Source organism: Suncus etruscus, chromosome 5 (genome assembly GCF_024139225.1).
Source record: "Suncus etruscus isolate mSunEtr1 chromosome 5, mSunEtr1.pri.cur, whole genome shotgun sequence".
NCBI lineage: Eukaryota > Metazoa > Chordata > Mammalia > Eulipotyphla > Soricidae > Suncus > Suncus etruscus.
The window spans coordinates 14,830,420-14,846,351 of NC_064852.1; positions in this window are offsets into that span (position 1 = coordinate 14,830,420).

A 15,932-nucleotide genomic window follows, 5' to 3' on the forward strand; every position below is an offset into this window, starting at 1 on the left:
TCACTCCTCCCCATCCCCTGCCTATTTTTGAGACAGGTATTCTATTTCTCTCACTCACTACCACTCTATTGATAGTTGTTGATGTAGTTATTTCTCTAACTGCACTCACCAATCTTTGTGGTAAACGTCATATCATGGGTTGGTCCTTTCAAATCTCATCTCTATTGTCTCTGAGTATTATTGCCATCTTTTATTTTTCTTAAATAACACAGAGTGAGCCTATTCTGTGTCTATCTCTCTCCCAATGACTCATTTCACTCATCTAATAGTTTCCATGTCCATCCATGTATAGGAAAATTTTATAACTTAATTTTTCCTGATAGCTGCATAGTATTCCATTGTGTAGATGTACCACAGTTTCTTTAGCCACTCATTTGTTGTCAGGCTTGTTTCCAAATTCTGGCTATTGTAAATAGAGCTGCAATGAACATAGGTGTGCAGAGGACATTTTTGTATTGTATTTTTGTGTTCCTAGGGTTTATCCCTAAGAGTGGTATTGCTGGATCATATGGGAGCTCAATTTCCAGGGTTATTTTGGTTTTGTTTTTGTTTTTTTGTGGTTTTTTGGGTCACACCCAGTGGTGCTCAGGGGTTATTCCTGACTCCATGCTCAGAAATTGCTCCTGGCAGGCATGGGGGACCATATGGGATGCCGGGATTCGAACCGATGACCTCCTTCATGAAAGGCAAACGCCTTACCTCCATGCTATCTCTCGGGCCCCAATTTTCAGTTTTTTAAGGAATATCCATATTGTTTTCCAGAAAGGCTGGACTTTCCCACCAGCAGTGAATGAGAATTTTGTGAGGTTCTTGGGGGGAAGATTCTGGGTTGTTTTTCACATAGATGCAGCAAAAGTTAGAGAAAATAGAAAGGAAACCCTTGGCTTAAAATCAGCAAGACCCTACCCATGAGGCATCCTGCCATAAGACCAACTACAGACTCCGAACATACTAAGGTCTAACCCCAAAATCTTTCTTTGTGATCCCAGTAAAAGTTCTCAATCACAGTTCTTGCAGTCAGGTTTCTGTAATTAGATATCTTGATTTTTGTACAGAATCTATATAAAACTCAGTGTGTTACAGAGCATCGTCTGGTTTCATCTCACCATTAGGTGGCAGTGCAGGGAACCCTGCCCTGAAAGCAAGTTGTTGCTGTTTCCAAGATATCAGGATGTCATATGAACCCACTCTGAAGCAAGTCTGTATCAGGACAGCATTAGGGCCTTCCCCAGTTGAAGTTTGATTCTTGTTGCTGGTGCAGAAAAATGTGCTGGTTCCATAGATGGGATCCTAGTTGCAGGGGGTGATTTTACCTTTATCTTTATTGTTTTTCTTCATCTGGTTTCTTTACTACTACTGTAGAAGCAATTATTTTATTTCTCTCTTTCCTCTCTCTCTTTGATTTCTCTCTCTAGCTCTCTTTCTCTCAAACTGTCTCATGGTGTGTATATGGGAGAACTTCTAGTAGAACTCCAATATCTATGAAGTTCTAGGGTTTAAACCCAAAGTTGTGTTCCAGCCCTTTGAGCCATCTCCCCAATCTTAGTTGTATGTATCCCAATACATCCAGCTATGAAGATAACCATACAAATATACTATTATTTCATGTGTTTAATATTTAATTAAGTGGTCACAAATCATTATGAATATATTTACATCAATGGGAATCATTCTCATTGTCTTCCCTCTTACTATTATTTTTCAGACTTTACCCATGATCATGCCATAAAATGATTTCCATATTATACTTGAGGAAGAGTAACTCATAGAAAAATGCCAAGATTTCTCTCTGCCTTCACTATAAAATGTTGTAATTGCCAATGACTCTGCACTGAGCACCCTGTGCTTTTCTCTTTGCATCTAAGAGCAAAATGGCTTTGGTACACAAACCAAGCAGTGGTATTACTGGGTCCTGTGATATGCACATAATGTTAAATTGATGTCTGACCTGCTCTCAAAAGTCATAACACTGTTTTCCCACCACCATATAAGAGGTCCATTTCTTTGCATCTTTAGTAATACTTGAAGCCCCAAACATTATCTTTTGTGCCAATGCATTTGCCAATTTGATTGATGTGCTATGGTTGATTTTATTGTTAACTGTTGTGCTTGTTTCCTGGTTATTGGTTTGAGCAGCCTTTCCTTTTTAATGCTAGACTTCATTTTCTCTATTGTAGATCAGCTGTTCACACCCTTTGTTCACTTTTTTATGTTGGTTTGTTGAATGAAAAGTTTGAATAGAAGTTCTTTATGTAAGCAATTTATTTTGTGCTTGAAGTTTTTTTTTTTAATTTGGATTATACCCAACTCTACTTAAGGCTTACTCATTTCTTTGTGCTCAAGGATCATTCATCCAGGAGTGCTTGAGAGACCATATGCAGTGTCAGAAATCAATCCCAGTTGGCTTTATGCAAGGCAAATGCTTTACTTTATGTACTGTCTCTCCAGCCCACTTATTTTTATGTAATCTGAATAGTAATCCTTTAAAATTTTAAGTAATTTTTCTCCTACTTTTGGTAAGGTAGCATGGATTTTTGTTTGTTTTATTATTTAAGGTTGTTGGTAATAAATTGATACAGGACTACAGAACAATGGAGCAGAAGAAAGGAGAATAAATGGATCCATCTTCTTCTTCATGGTTAGTTCACTCTTCCTTCCATTCCTTGAGTTTTCTCTCCTCATCCCTTCTCTCTCTCTTGCCTTCCTTCACATCCTTGTATCTCTCTCTCTGTTTCTCCAATGCTTATGTAACATTCCCAAGCCTGCCTCTCTCCAAGAAGGTGTTGCAGAAATACAAGATCCATTTAATACCATACACAAGGATGATGACAAGATCCAGGCGGTTCAAAGCCAGTGCAAATCGGGAAATAACTCAGGTGTTTAGAAAACAATATCCCCTGAGAACTACCATAATGAATGAATGAGGGAACTGGAAAGCCTGTCTAGAGTACAGGTGGGGGTGGGGTGGGATGGAGGGAGATTTGGGACATTGGTGGTGGGAATGTTGCACTGGTGAAGGAGGGTGTTCTTTACATGATTGAAATCTAATCACAATCATATTTGTAATCAAGATGTTTAAATAAAGATATTATATAATGAAAAAAGAAAAAAGAATTTAAAAAAATCCCATCCACCTCAGGCCATAGGAGAAGATAAACAAATAATGTCCATATGACCATCCACCCCAGCCAGAGTGACTAAGTGGTTCCTTTTTTTTTTTTTTTTTTTGTGGTTTTTGGGCCACACCCGGCAGTGCTCAGGGGTTATTCCTGGCTCCATGCTCAGAAATTGCTCCTGGCAGGCACAGGGACCATATGGGACTCCGGGATTCAAACTGATGACCTCCTGCATGAAAGGCAAACACCTTAACTCCATGCTATCTCTCCAGCCCCTGGTTCCTTTTTTCAACCAATCTCAGTGCCTGCCCAGCTCAACCTTCCTTCAGCACCACATGAAACCATCCAGTATTGCCAGTGTCACTGGCTGTGAGGAAGACTCTCTCTCCAGTAACCAAAGATAACCAAGAGAAGTTTTCAAAATAGACTCTTTGGATCCACTGTGGCCATGACATGCTTGCCATATTAGAATCTGTCTCTATTCTCTGGGCCACTGTTTCTTCTTGTTGATTTTTTTCCTTTTGATATCATGAACTATGTAATGACTTCACACAAATGCCATGGAATTCTGTGCTCCTCCTGGAATCCTAAAATGCTGTTCTTCCAAGAAAGGCTTCTCTCTCTCCTGAGGACTTGAGGGTGGGAAGATGCCTCCTGCCACTTCACAACACAGACACCAGTCAAGTGTCAAGAACTTCCACTGAGACTCCAGGGGTGATCAGCAGGAAAGCATTTGCTCCCCACAGACACACCTACAAGCTAAGTTTCAGGTTGAATTTATTTCTGTTGTCTTGTGCCATGCATTTGTTTTCTACTTCCTGTTAGGGAAAGGGAAGAAAGAAATTTTCTCTCAACAAGACCACAGGCTATTAATACTTTACTACTATTCTCTAATTATTTTTAAATCTTTGATATTTTATATTTAAGATAGTTATCAAGTCACCTAAAATTTTATAGCAGACTTCCGTCTTTTTTATGGGACTTGATCCGACTTGCACAGAGATAGTCAGTTAACCCAGCACGGTATATTTTATGGCCTCTCCTCTGCTCTGTGAAAACATCACTGTCAGCCACAGATTTTTCCTACTTGTGCGAACCCGTTTCTGAGCTCTATTTCCTGTTCTCTGGATCTATTCATTTATCCATGGGCCACCACCACAGAGCTTTGATGGTCTATCTGTCTAAAAAATCTTGACAGCTGGCAGTCTTCACAATCATTGCTATGTTCTTGGTCATCCCAATGAACTCCATCTCTCCGTCTCGTCTGGAAGTTCTGACCAATGATGTGAGTGGAAACCATGTGTACCATTTCTAGGCATTGCTAATGAAAGATCCCACAACATATTCCCCTATATCTTCCTCTTTCCCAAGACTGTTGCAACTGTGCATGGTGGCACCAGGAACAGAAGTGTGAATCAATGAATTATTGCCAGAATGATGGCTAACTGCTCATCAGGAATCTGCATGTGAACTTTTTCCAGCTAGGGACCAAAGTGTATCATATTGAAGCATCAAACATGTTGAGGTATGTTTATTTCAGTGTATGATGCAAGCCAGCTAAGGACTTCTCTGCCCCCTCTTTTTCTCCTCAGTTATCTAAATTATTTTGACTAATAAGAAAAGGTGAAGTTGGGGCTGGAGAGATAGCACAGCGGTGTTTGCCTTGCAAGCAGCTGACTCAGGACCTAAGGTGGTTAGTTCAAATCCTGTCATCCCATATGGCCCCCTGTACCTGCCCGGAGCTATTTCTGAGCAGATAGCCAGGAGTAACCCCTGAATGCTGCTGGCTGTGGCCCAAAAACCACAAAAAAAAAAAAAAAAAAAAAAGAAGAAGAAGAAGAAGAAGAAGAAGAAGAAGAAGAAGAAGAAGAAGAAGAAGAAGAAGGAAGAAGAAGAAGAAGAAGAAGAAGAAGAAGAAGAAGAAGAAGAAGAAGAAGAAGAAGAAGAAGAAGAAGAAGAAGAAGAAGAAGAAGAAGAAGAAGAAGAAAGGGGCCGGGAAGGTGGCACTAGAGATAAGGTGTCTGCCTTGTAAGCGCTACCAAGGAACGGACCGCGGTTCGATCCCCCGGCGTCCCATATGGTCCCCCCAAGCCAGGGGCGATTTCTGAGCACATAGCCAGGAGTAACCCCTGAGCATCAAACGGGTGTGGCCCAAAAACCAAAAAAAAAAAAAAAAAAAAAAAAAAAAAAAAAAAAAAGAAGAAGAAGAAGAAAAGGTGAAGTCATGAAAGTCACTACAACTTGGATGGAACTGGAGAGTCTCAGCATAAGCAAAATAAGCTAGTAAAGTTAGCAATAAGCAAAATAAGAAAGATGAATATGGGCCAGAGCAATAGCACAGTGGTAGGGCCTTTGCCTTGCACGCAGCCGACCTGGATGGACCTGGGTTCAAACTCCAGCATCCCATATGGTCCCTGAGCCTAGCATAAGTGATTTCTGAGCTGTAAAGTCAGGAGTAATCACTGAGTTTTGCCAGATGTGGCCAAAAACAACAACAACAAAAAAGATGAATACTGGTTGATATCACTCATCTGTGGTCATAGAGAAACCAAAGTGGGCCTAGATAGTATCAAATGTAAAGTACTCCTTGACCCTGGATTACAGATCTGCAATTTATCAAGTATGGGTGGTGTAGGAGGAAAGAAAGAGGTGAGCTGGAAGTAACTTTAGGACATTGATGGAGGCTCTTGGGCACTTTGGTAAGGTAAACATCAAACCTATAAATGTTTATTTTGTAAACATAATCTATTCTATGATAATTAAATTTTAAAAATTAAGTGAAAAAAAAAAAACCAAAAAATTATCTTCGCTATTCTTGGCCCTTATCTGCATAGGGATTTTTTGTTTGGGGGCCACACCCAGTGATGCTCAGGAGTTACTCCTGGCTCTGTGCTCAGAAATCGATCCTGGCTCAGGGGACCATATGGGACACCTGGTATCTAACAGAAATCCATCCTGGATCAGCCTCGTGAAAGACAAACGCCCTACTACTACGTTATCTCTCCGGCCCCTGCATCAACCAATTAACAAATTCTTTTTTGTTTTGTTTTTAGGCTATACCTGGTGGTTCATAGAGCTTTTACCTGTTCTGGCTCTGTGCTCAGGGATCATTCCTGAGAATACTTAATGGACCACATGTAGTGCTAGTGATTGAACCTGGTACCTTAACATCTGTACTGTCTCTCTATAGTTTTTTTGTTTGTTTGTTTGAGTTTTGGGGGTTTTGGGTCACACCTGGGAGAGCTCAGGGGTTACTCCTGGTTCTACACTCAGAAATAACTCCTGGCAGGCTCAGGAGACCATATGGGATGCCAGGATTTGAACCATCATCTTTCTGTATGCAAGGCGAACGCCCTACCTCCATGCTATCTCTCTGGCCCCTCAACCCTATAGTTTTTCTATGTAAACACCATGCTTATAAAGTTGTTCAGAATACTGTTGTTTCACACATTCATTGTTCCAATACCAATCCCTCCGCTACTGTAATCTTTCCTCCACCAATGTCCCCAATGTTTTACCCTCACCCCAAGACTGTCTCATTAGCAAACACAAACAAATTTACGTCTATTTGTGTGTTATGACAAAATGGTAAGTGGAATTATTTTTGAAAGAGATAAAAATAAAGTTAATTCATGATATTATATCTCACAATGGTGTTACTAAAGTCATCCTATAAGGATTTACTGAGCTGGTTGGTGCTGTGTGAGTCTTCTGTGGTATTGTTATTGTTCATTGAGCTTATTAGGCTTCTCCACAACTGTCCTATCAAATTTGCTGTACTCCTAGTAAGCTATTAGGTCTGTAAAATTTGGAATAGATGTTATGTTGTTGCCTCACCAGCTGTATGCTCCAGAAGCTGTGGAGCTGAATTGTTAATATGTTGGATGAAGTTGGCTATGGTGGCTGCTGGGCCTATCCTGCAAGGAAGGGAAACTATCTTCCCCGCTTCCAAGAAGAATTGTCAGCCAGCTGTTTGATCTGCTTGGGTCAATTTGGTGTCATGGCATATTGTTCCATTGGGTGCCTTTTTTTTGGGGGGGGGGCTGGTGATGCTCAGGGGTTACTCCTGGCTATGCGCTCAGAAATTGCTCCTGGCTTGGGGGACCATATGGGATGCCAGGGGATCAAACCGAAGTTTGTCTTAGGTCAGCTACATGCAAGGCAAACACCATACCACTGAGCTATCACTCAGGCCCCTGTTTGTTTTTTTTATTGTTTTTTAAAATATTATTCACTTTCCTATCCTTATTCATACATTTTTCTTTTCTTTCTTTTTTCTTTTCTCTCTCTTTTTTTTAGTTCTGAATCACACCTGATGGCGTTCAGGACTCACTCTTGGCTCTGCACTCAGGGATCACTCTTATCAGGGCTTGGAGGACCATATGTGGTGTCAGAGATAAAAACCTGGGTCAAACATGTGCACAGCAAGTGCATTATGTACTGTACTATTGTTCTAATCCCTCTTAAAAATAATGTTTGAGAAGGGGTGAAGGGATAGTTGGAGAGAAGGCTTTATTTACATGCAAGAGACTTGGAGTCAAACCACTGGTCATCTGACTGACCTCCCCTTTTTTAAACATTTTTGTTGTCAATTTCAGAAGTATTGTCTTTCAGGATGTCTTAAGTTGGATCATATCATATGCAATTTTCTTTTCCTTTAAAAAAATTTTGGTGACACACTAGTAGTGCTCAGGGGCTACTCCTAGCTCAGGGGTCACTTGGTGCTCAGGGGCCATTGTGGTAGCAGGAATCGAAACAGGGTTTCCTGTATACAGATCATGGGATCAGTCTGTTGAGTTCTCTCCAACCAGTCTTCAATTGTGTTATCTTGAACTATTTTTCAAACTATGCTCTTAAGTTTCCCCATGCTTTGTCTTTACTTGGTAGTTTACTTTTAGCCCATATTCCACTGGAAATCCCATTCCTTATGACCAATATTTCTTTGGTGGACCAACACTTACCATTTAAAATGGCAGGATAATAAGATTGCGTCCCATTTGTGGCATTATGAACAAAACTGTCATAAACATCCAGAGCTAAGTGCTATGTGGAAAGTTTTCAACTCTTTTGAGTAAATAGCAATGAATGTGATTGCTGGATCATCTTGCAAGAGCATGAGAAGAGTTTTGTAAGAACCCACCAAACCATCATCCAAAGAGTATATCCCACATTGCATTCCCACCAGCAGTGAATTGAGTTCCCATTGGTCCATCACTTTCCTAGCTTTGGGCCATGCCATTTTTTTTTTTCATTTTGGCCTCCCATAGTAGCATTATGGGAGAATCTTATCACAGTTTTCATTTCTCCTTCCCACCCTTCGTTGTGTTGTTGTAGCACACTTGGTTGTGGTGAGTCACATTTCTGGGTTGTGATGCTCACAGACTATAGTGGACACCCTATCACATACATGGTTGTGGTTTCAGGAATTGCAAATGGCAGTGCCCAAGATAGCACTCCATGATGTTGGCAGGCCTGGGACTAAGACCTATACCTTCACTCTGCCAAGGCAGGTGCTCGATCATGAGCCCTTCTCAGGACCCCTCAGGGCTGTTTTGATTATATCTTCCTGACTAAGATGTGATATAGAGCATCAGTCATAAGCCAGTTGCCCATCTTTATACCTTCCTTCTATTATCTTTTTGATTGGGGGGGGGCACATTTAGTGATGTGTAAGGCTTACTCCTGGTTCTGAACTCAGGAATCACTCCTGATAGTATTCACAGAATCTTATATGGTGCCAGCACTCAAACCAGAGTCAGCCTCCTGTAAGACCCCTGTAAGCCTTACCTCAAGTAAGCCTTACCCTCTGTACTATCTTTCAGGTCTTATATATGTTCTTTGATCAAGTGTCTATTTGTGTAGTCCCCATCTCTTCCTTTTTTGGTGGTGCTGGGAATTGAACAGTGACTTACATTACATGCATTGGCGTTACATACAATGGCAGGTAATTGACTTATTGTTGAGTCACACCCCCAGCCCATGTGTTTCGTTCTTTTCTAGGGCTATGGTGGAGTTTGGATCATATTTGGAGGTGCTTATTTTGGTGAAACTCCTGTTTCTTTTTCAGAAATAGCCTTGGGGCTGGAGCAATAGTACAATGGGTAGGGCATTTGCCTTGCACACAACTAACCCTTGTTTTATCCCTGATACCCCATATGATCCCTAGAGTATTAGGAATGACCTCTGAGATCAGAGCTAGAGCCAGGAGTAAGTCCTGAGGAACCCCCAAACAAAACAAATCCCCAAAAGTGACTTCAAGGAATCATATGCAGTGCTGAGGATCAAACCAGGGTCAGTAGCGTGTAAGACAAGTACCTTCCCACAATATTATCTTTCTGGCCTAGTTTTTTGTCCATTTTTTAGATCAGGTAATTTACTTCCTTACTTTTCACTATGAAAGTTCTTTATATGCTTCTGATAACAGTCCTTGATCAAATAGGCCTTTGGTAAATATTTTCCCATCTGTGGTTTATCTTCTTGATAAGTCTTATGATAAGCAGTTATTCATTTTAATTAAGTCCAGCTTATCAATATTTCTTTTATGGAAAACATATTTGGTGTGGCATAGCTTTCTAGAGCATAATGATTTTATGTTTGTTTCAGATGACTTGTTTGCACTGACTAGGATTCATGTACGGAATTACCCAAATAGACTCACAAATGTTAAAACAAGCTTATTTTATTGGCATACATTTTATTTAGTCTTGCTTGTTTTAGCATAAAATTGAGGACTCAAGTTGCCAATATTTTAAAAGGAACTTTGCATCTGTGTTCATAAATAAGCTTGGCCTGCCAATTTTGTTTCTCCTACCTTTTTTTTTTTTCCAATTTAAGGGGAAAATTTATCTCAGCCATTGGAAAAGAAATAGAGTGAAAGCTTATTTCCTCTTTCTATTCAGGAAATACAGGTTAAAAGCAGATTTTTGGGGGGGCCACCCACGGTGATACTCAGGGGTTACTCCTGGCTTTCTCCTCAGAAATCGCTCCTGGCAGGCTTGGGGACCATATGGGATGCTGGGAATCAAACCAGGTGTGTCCTGGATCTGCTGCGTACAAGGCAAACGCTGTGTCATCACTCTGGCCCCTTTTTTAAATTTTTAATAAAAGTTAAAAGAAGACATATAATTCTTGACATTTTCATTGTTTATCAAATTCTAGGTAGGGGCCAGAGAGATAGTACAGCAGGTTCTTGCTTTGCATATAGTGAACACAGGTTTGATCCACAGCATCCCAAATGGTTCCCTGAGCACAGCCAGGAGTAATTCCTGAGCATAAAGCCATGAATAACCCCTGAGCATCCCCCAAAACCAAAACAAAACCTAACAAAAATAAATTCTTAGTTACAAGCCTATTCAGATAACAAAGTCTATATTATGCAAGTTCCCAAGTATATTGCAAAGAATCCTTTAGAGCATTCCTTAAGTTCCTTTTCATCTCATTAAAAGGTCCTTTAACAGGCCCTTTTAAAGGTCCTTTAAAAAATGGTCTTGGCTCTTATTTTTCCTCTATTGACCTTGCAAGAGGTTGTTTATGTCCTAACCTGTTTTTATACACCCCACTGTACTCAGGACCTACTCCTGGCTCTGTGCTCAGGGATCACTCCTGGCAAAGGAACCATACAAAGTACTAAACCTGGGTTGGTGATGTGCAAGGCCTACTCAGTGCACAATGTTTCCTTCTCTACAGCCTAACTTTCTAAACTCTAGGTCATACCATATATAGTTGTGTAAATTTTAAGTTGTTTTTTTTTTAATCTTTCCATCTGACTTGCCGACTTTACATTTTTTAAGCATTCTGACCCATTCCACCTGGGTCAGTTTTTCAACTGCCACCTATAGATTGAACTTCATTGTTTACCTATGTGTATGTAAGAGTGTGTATGAGCCATCTCTATGTCTTTCTAATATCCATATATAATGTACATAGTGTCTGTCTATGTTGTATATATTCCTTCCCCTGTTATATTAACCCTTCCTTTCCCCCTCCCTGCTTACCACTTTATAAATCCTTTATTATCCTTTCACTTTCTCACCTCTGATAGGTCATTTCTTCCTATTTAACCCTTTTTACCCTTAGTTTTTAACTTTTCAGGAACCAAATCATTTCTCCCACCCCAACCAGCTGCCAGACAACTCCCAAGTGAAAGGACAGTCTCCCAGCCTGCTTTGCCTTGGCCAGAGAAGAAGCTATTGCTGATTTGCTCTCAGCAGCCCCCTTTCTCCCACCTCCCTTCGATGTGAACTGTTACTATCAGATTTGGCTTTTGAGAGACCCTCACCTCAAGGACATTTCTTTTTTTTTTTTTTTTTTTTTTTTTTGGTTTTTGGGCTACACCCGTATGACGCTCAGGGGTTACTCCTGGCTATGTGCTCAGAAATCGCCCCTGGCTTGGGGGGACCATATGGGAGGCCGGGGGATCGAACCGCGGTCCTGATCCTTGGCTAGCGCTTGCAAGGCAGACACCTTACCTCTAGCGCCACCTTCCCGGCCCCACAAGGACATTTCTTGACCTATGACGGCTGGGAGCTGTTTTTTAGACTCCACAACACCACGTAGCAGGCTGAAGCTGTGCTCTAGATTTTATTCCCCCTCCTGGACTAATTCGAAAAACTTAAAGTGGATATGTATATTTCCTTTGTATATTTATTTTTTGTTTCTTTGTTTGTTTGTTTGTTTGTTTTTGGGTTACACCCGGTGGTGCTCAGGGAATATTCCTGGCTTTGTACTCAGAAATCGCTCCTGGATAGCTTGGAGGGACCATATAGGATGCCGGGCTTCGAACCACCATCAGTACTAGATCGGCTGCTTGCAAGGCAAATGCTCTACTGCTGTGCTATCTCTCCGGCCCCTGTATATTCCTTTAGATGTATTTTCTTAATAGGTATAACTCTTATTGTGTATTTCCTTATGTAGATATACTTTTCCCATCCCTTTTTTGGATTTGTTTAGTGTAAAATTCTAATAGATAAGTTTCTCTTGGGTTCTGAGTTCATGTTAGAACCAAGTTATAGGGATTGCTTAGCTTGTTGTTTTTGTTTTTTTTCCTTTTGGTTTTTGGGCCACACCCGGTGACGCTCAGGGGTTACTCCTGGATATGTGCTCAGAAATCACTTCTGGCTTGGGAGGACCACATGGGATGCAGGGGGATTGAACCATGGTTCGTCCTAGGTTAGCACATGCAAGGCAGACACCCTATCACTTGCACCACCACTCTGGCCTCTTAGCTCTGTTGTTTTTTGTTTGTTTGTTTGTTTTTGTTTTTGGGTCACACCCAGCTGCACTCAGGGATCACTCCTGGCTCTGTGCTCAAAAGTCGCTTCTGGCAGGCTCTGGGGACCATATGGGATGCTGGGATTCAAACTGGGGTCCGTCCTGTGTTGGCCGCTTGCAAGGCAAACACCTTACCACTGTGCTATCACTCCAGCCCCTAGCTTGTTATTTTTTTTATCCCCATATGCACCAGTAGTATCATTGTGTATCAATAGTGTATCAATAGTGGCATTGTTCCTTTTTGCATAGTCACATTAAAAGGGGAGAAATCTTACATATAGAAAAAAGTTCTTATCTAATATGGATAGGAACTAATAAATTTTATAGTGCAGGTGGGCTTTCACCTTGAACATTTGACATAGTGACTTAATTTAGGCTTCAGTCAATCAGACATGGGCTAATCACGCCTGAACCTTGGATCCTATCTTTAAAATTGGCACAATTTTCTGCACCAGCACCAGGAATTGAACTTCAACTGGGAAGGCCCTAATGATGCCCTGGCACAGACTTACTCCAAATGGCACCCTGATGACTTGGAAACAGCAACAATTTGCTCTCAGGACAGGATCATTTGTGCAGGGAGGTTGGCATTGGTGGTGGGAATGGTCCTGATTCACTGTACATCTGAAATCCAACTATGAAGGACTTTGTAGATCATAATGGCTTAAATAAAATAAAAAATTTAAAGGTTTGTTTTAAAATCAATATTTTTGGGGCCAGTGAGGTGGCGCTAGAGGTAAGCTGTCTGCCTTGCAAGCTCTAGCCAAGGAAGGACCGCGGTTCGATCCCCCAGTATCCCATTTGGTCCCCCCAAGCCAGGGGCAATTTCTGAGCGCTTAGCCAGGAGTAACACCTGAGCATCAAAGGGGTGTGGCCCGAAAAAAAAGGTTAAAATCAATATTTTTATTATCAGTAAATGTTTGGCCTGTATTTTTTTTGTTTGTTTGTTTTTTTGGGCCACACCCGTTGACGCTCAGAGGTTACTCCTGGTTATGCGCTCAGAAGTTGCTCCTGGCTTGGGGGACCATATGGGACGCGGGGGGATCGAACCGCGGTCCGTCCAAGGCTAGCGCAGGTAAGGCAGGCACCTTACCTCCAGCGCCACCGCCCGGCCCCCGGCCTGTATTTCTATGTTATGAATTTATCTATCCTGAGTGACAGAAAAATTTCTCAGGCAAAAAGGTGGCAATGCTGTCTGATGATGAGTATTAGGTGGATTATTAATGTATTTATAAAAATTACATAATTAGGGGCCGGGTAGGTGGCGCTGGAGGTAAGGTGTCTGCCGTGCAAGCGCTAGCCAAGGAAGGACCGCGGTTCGATCCCCCGGCGTCCCATATGGTCCCCCCAAGCCAGGGGCGATTTCTGAGCACATAGCCAGGAGTAACCCCTGAGCGTCAAACGGGTGTGGCCCAAAAACAAAAACAAAAACAAAAAAAAAGAGTAAAAAAAAAATTACATAATTAACTGTATTTTATTTTATTTCATGGTGCCTTATTAAAATGGTTTAAAAAAGAATAAATTCATAAATTTTACTTCAAAAATGTGCCTGTGGTGGGGCCTGCACAGTGGTGCTAGAGGTACGGTGTCTGTCTTGCCAGCGCTAGCCTAGGACGACCGCAGTTCGATCCCCTGGCATCCCATATGGTCCCCCAAGCCAGGAGCGACTTCTGAGCGAATAGCCAGGAGTAACCCCTGAGCGTCACTGGGTATGGTCCAAAAACAAACAAACCAAAAAAAAGTGCTTGTGGGAACTTGAATAGAAAAAGTTTAAGAAGCTTCATCTACATTACTTGTCTTTTCAAAGAATTAATTTGATTTTTTAATATTTTGTCTTGCTTCTTTATGTTTTAGTTCCATTTTTGTCTTATTGAGTCAAAATTTGGTTCAATTATTTTCAGTCATTTTCCCCTAATTTTAGGGCCATAATTTTCTCATCAGTTTCCCTTTTTTTGAGGGGAAAAGAGGGTTTTTAGCCACACCTGGCAGTGCTCAGGACTTACTCCTGGCTCTGCACTTAGGAATTACTCCTGATGGGTTCAGAGGACCCTATGGCATGTCAGGAACTGAACCCAGGTTGGCCACGTGTAAATCAAGGGCCTTACCTGCTGGACTGTCTCTTTGGCCCTCTCGATTCCACTTTGGCAGTAACCTACATGTCTTGACATATAGCTTAACTGGTTTAGTTATAAATATGTGTAATTGATTTCATAATTGCTTTTTAATTTGTTGGTTATTTAGAGTTATTAACCCATTAGCTAGTGATTAGAGATTTTGACTATATGATGATCCTTTCATTATTAAATTCTGATTTATGAGATCTGCATGATAGTGCTTCTCTGTCATTTTCTTTTTTAAAATGTATTTATCTAATTATTTAGGTTTTGGAGCCACTCCTAGGGGACACTCGGGGGTTACTCCTGGTTTTGCACTCAAAAATCACTTCTAGAAAGCTTGGGAGACTATAGGATGCCAGGGACAGAATCCAGGTCAGCAGCATACAAGGCAAATGCCTTATCTCCTGTGCTCTAGCCCTTCTCTGTCATTTTCTGAATCTTCTTTTATCTGCTAGAATTAGCCTATATTTAAACATCTATATGATGAGAATAGGTATTCTTGGTTTGCTTTATTCAGAATTATACAGCACCCATAAATGAAGCTTATTAATTTTGTGCCTAGTTGTTTATATTTTCTTTATTCTTACTTCCATTTTCTTATTCGACTTGAGATTTGCTAAAAATCTCTCAATATTAATCGGAATTTGTCAGTTTTTAATGTGTTAGGCTAAAAATATTTGGTGTTACATTTTGTTAGGAAGTTAATCTTTCTACCACTTATTTTCTCACCCGCTTTTCCTAATATTGTTTTACCCTAAAGTTTATTTTATTTCGCATTAATGGTATTATTTTACTAAGAACTTCATTTAGTATATATATATATATATATATTTTTTTTTTTGTATTTTTGTATCACACCCAGCAGTGCTCAGGGGTTACTCCTGGCTCTGCACTCAGAAATCGCCCCTGGAAGGCATGGGGGACCATATGGGATGCCGGGATTCGAACCACCATCTTTCTGCATGCAAGGTGAATGCCTTACCTCCATGCTATCTCTCTGGCCCCCATTTAGTATATCTTATGGACAAATCTGCTAACAATGAATATCTTGTTTTATTTATGCAGAAATGTCTTAGTTTCTTCCTCACATTGTGTGTGTGTGTGTGTGTGTGTGTGTGTGTGTGTGTGTGTGTGTGTGTGTGTGTGTGTGTAAGTTATTTAGGCCACATGCAGTGGTGCTCCGAGCTTAATCTTGACTCTGTGCTCAGGAAACATTCCTCTGGTGCTCAGAGGACTATACATGGCACCAATATTTGACCCTATATTGGCCTCATACAAGGCAAGCCAGCACTCTTCTCCACTTTTGAATTATAATTGTGCTGAATACAGAATTCTTCTATGTCTTCTTTTTCTTTCATTATTTCTGCCACCTCATTACCTTCTGACTTCTACAGTTTTGATCAAGAGTCAGCTCTGCGTCCTGCGGTGG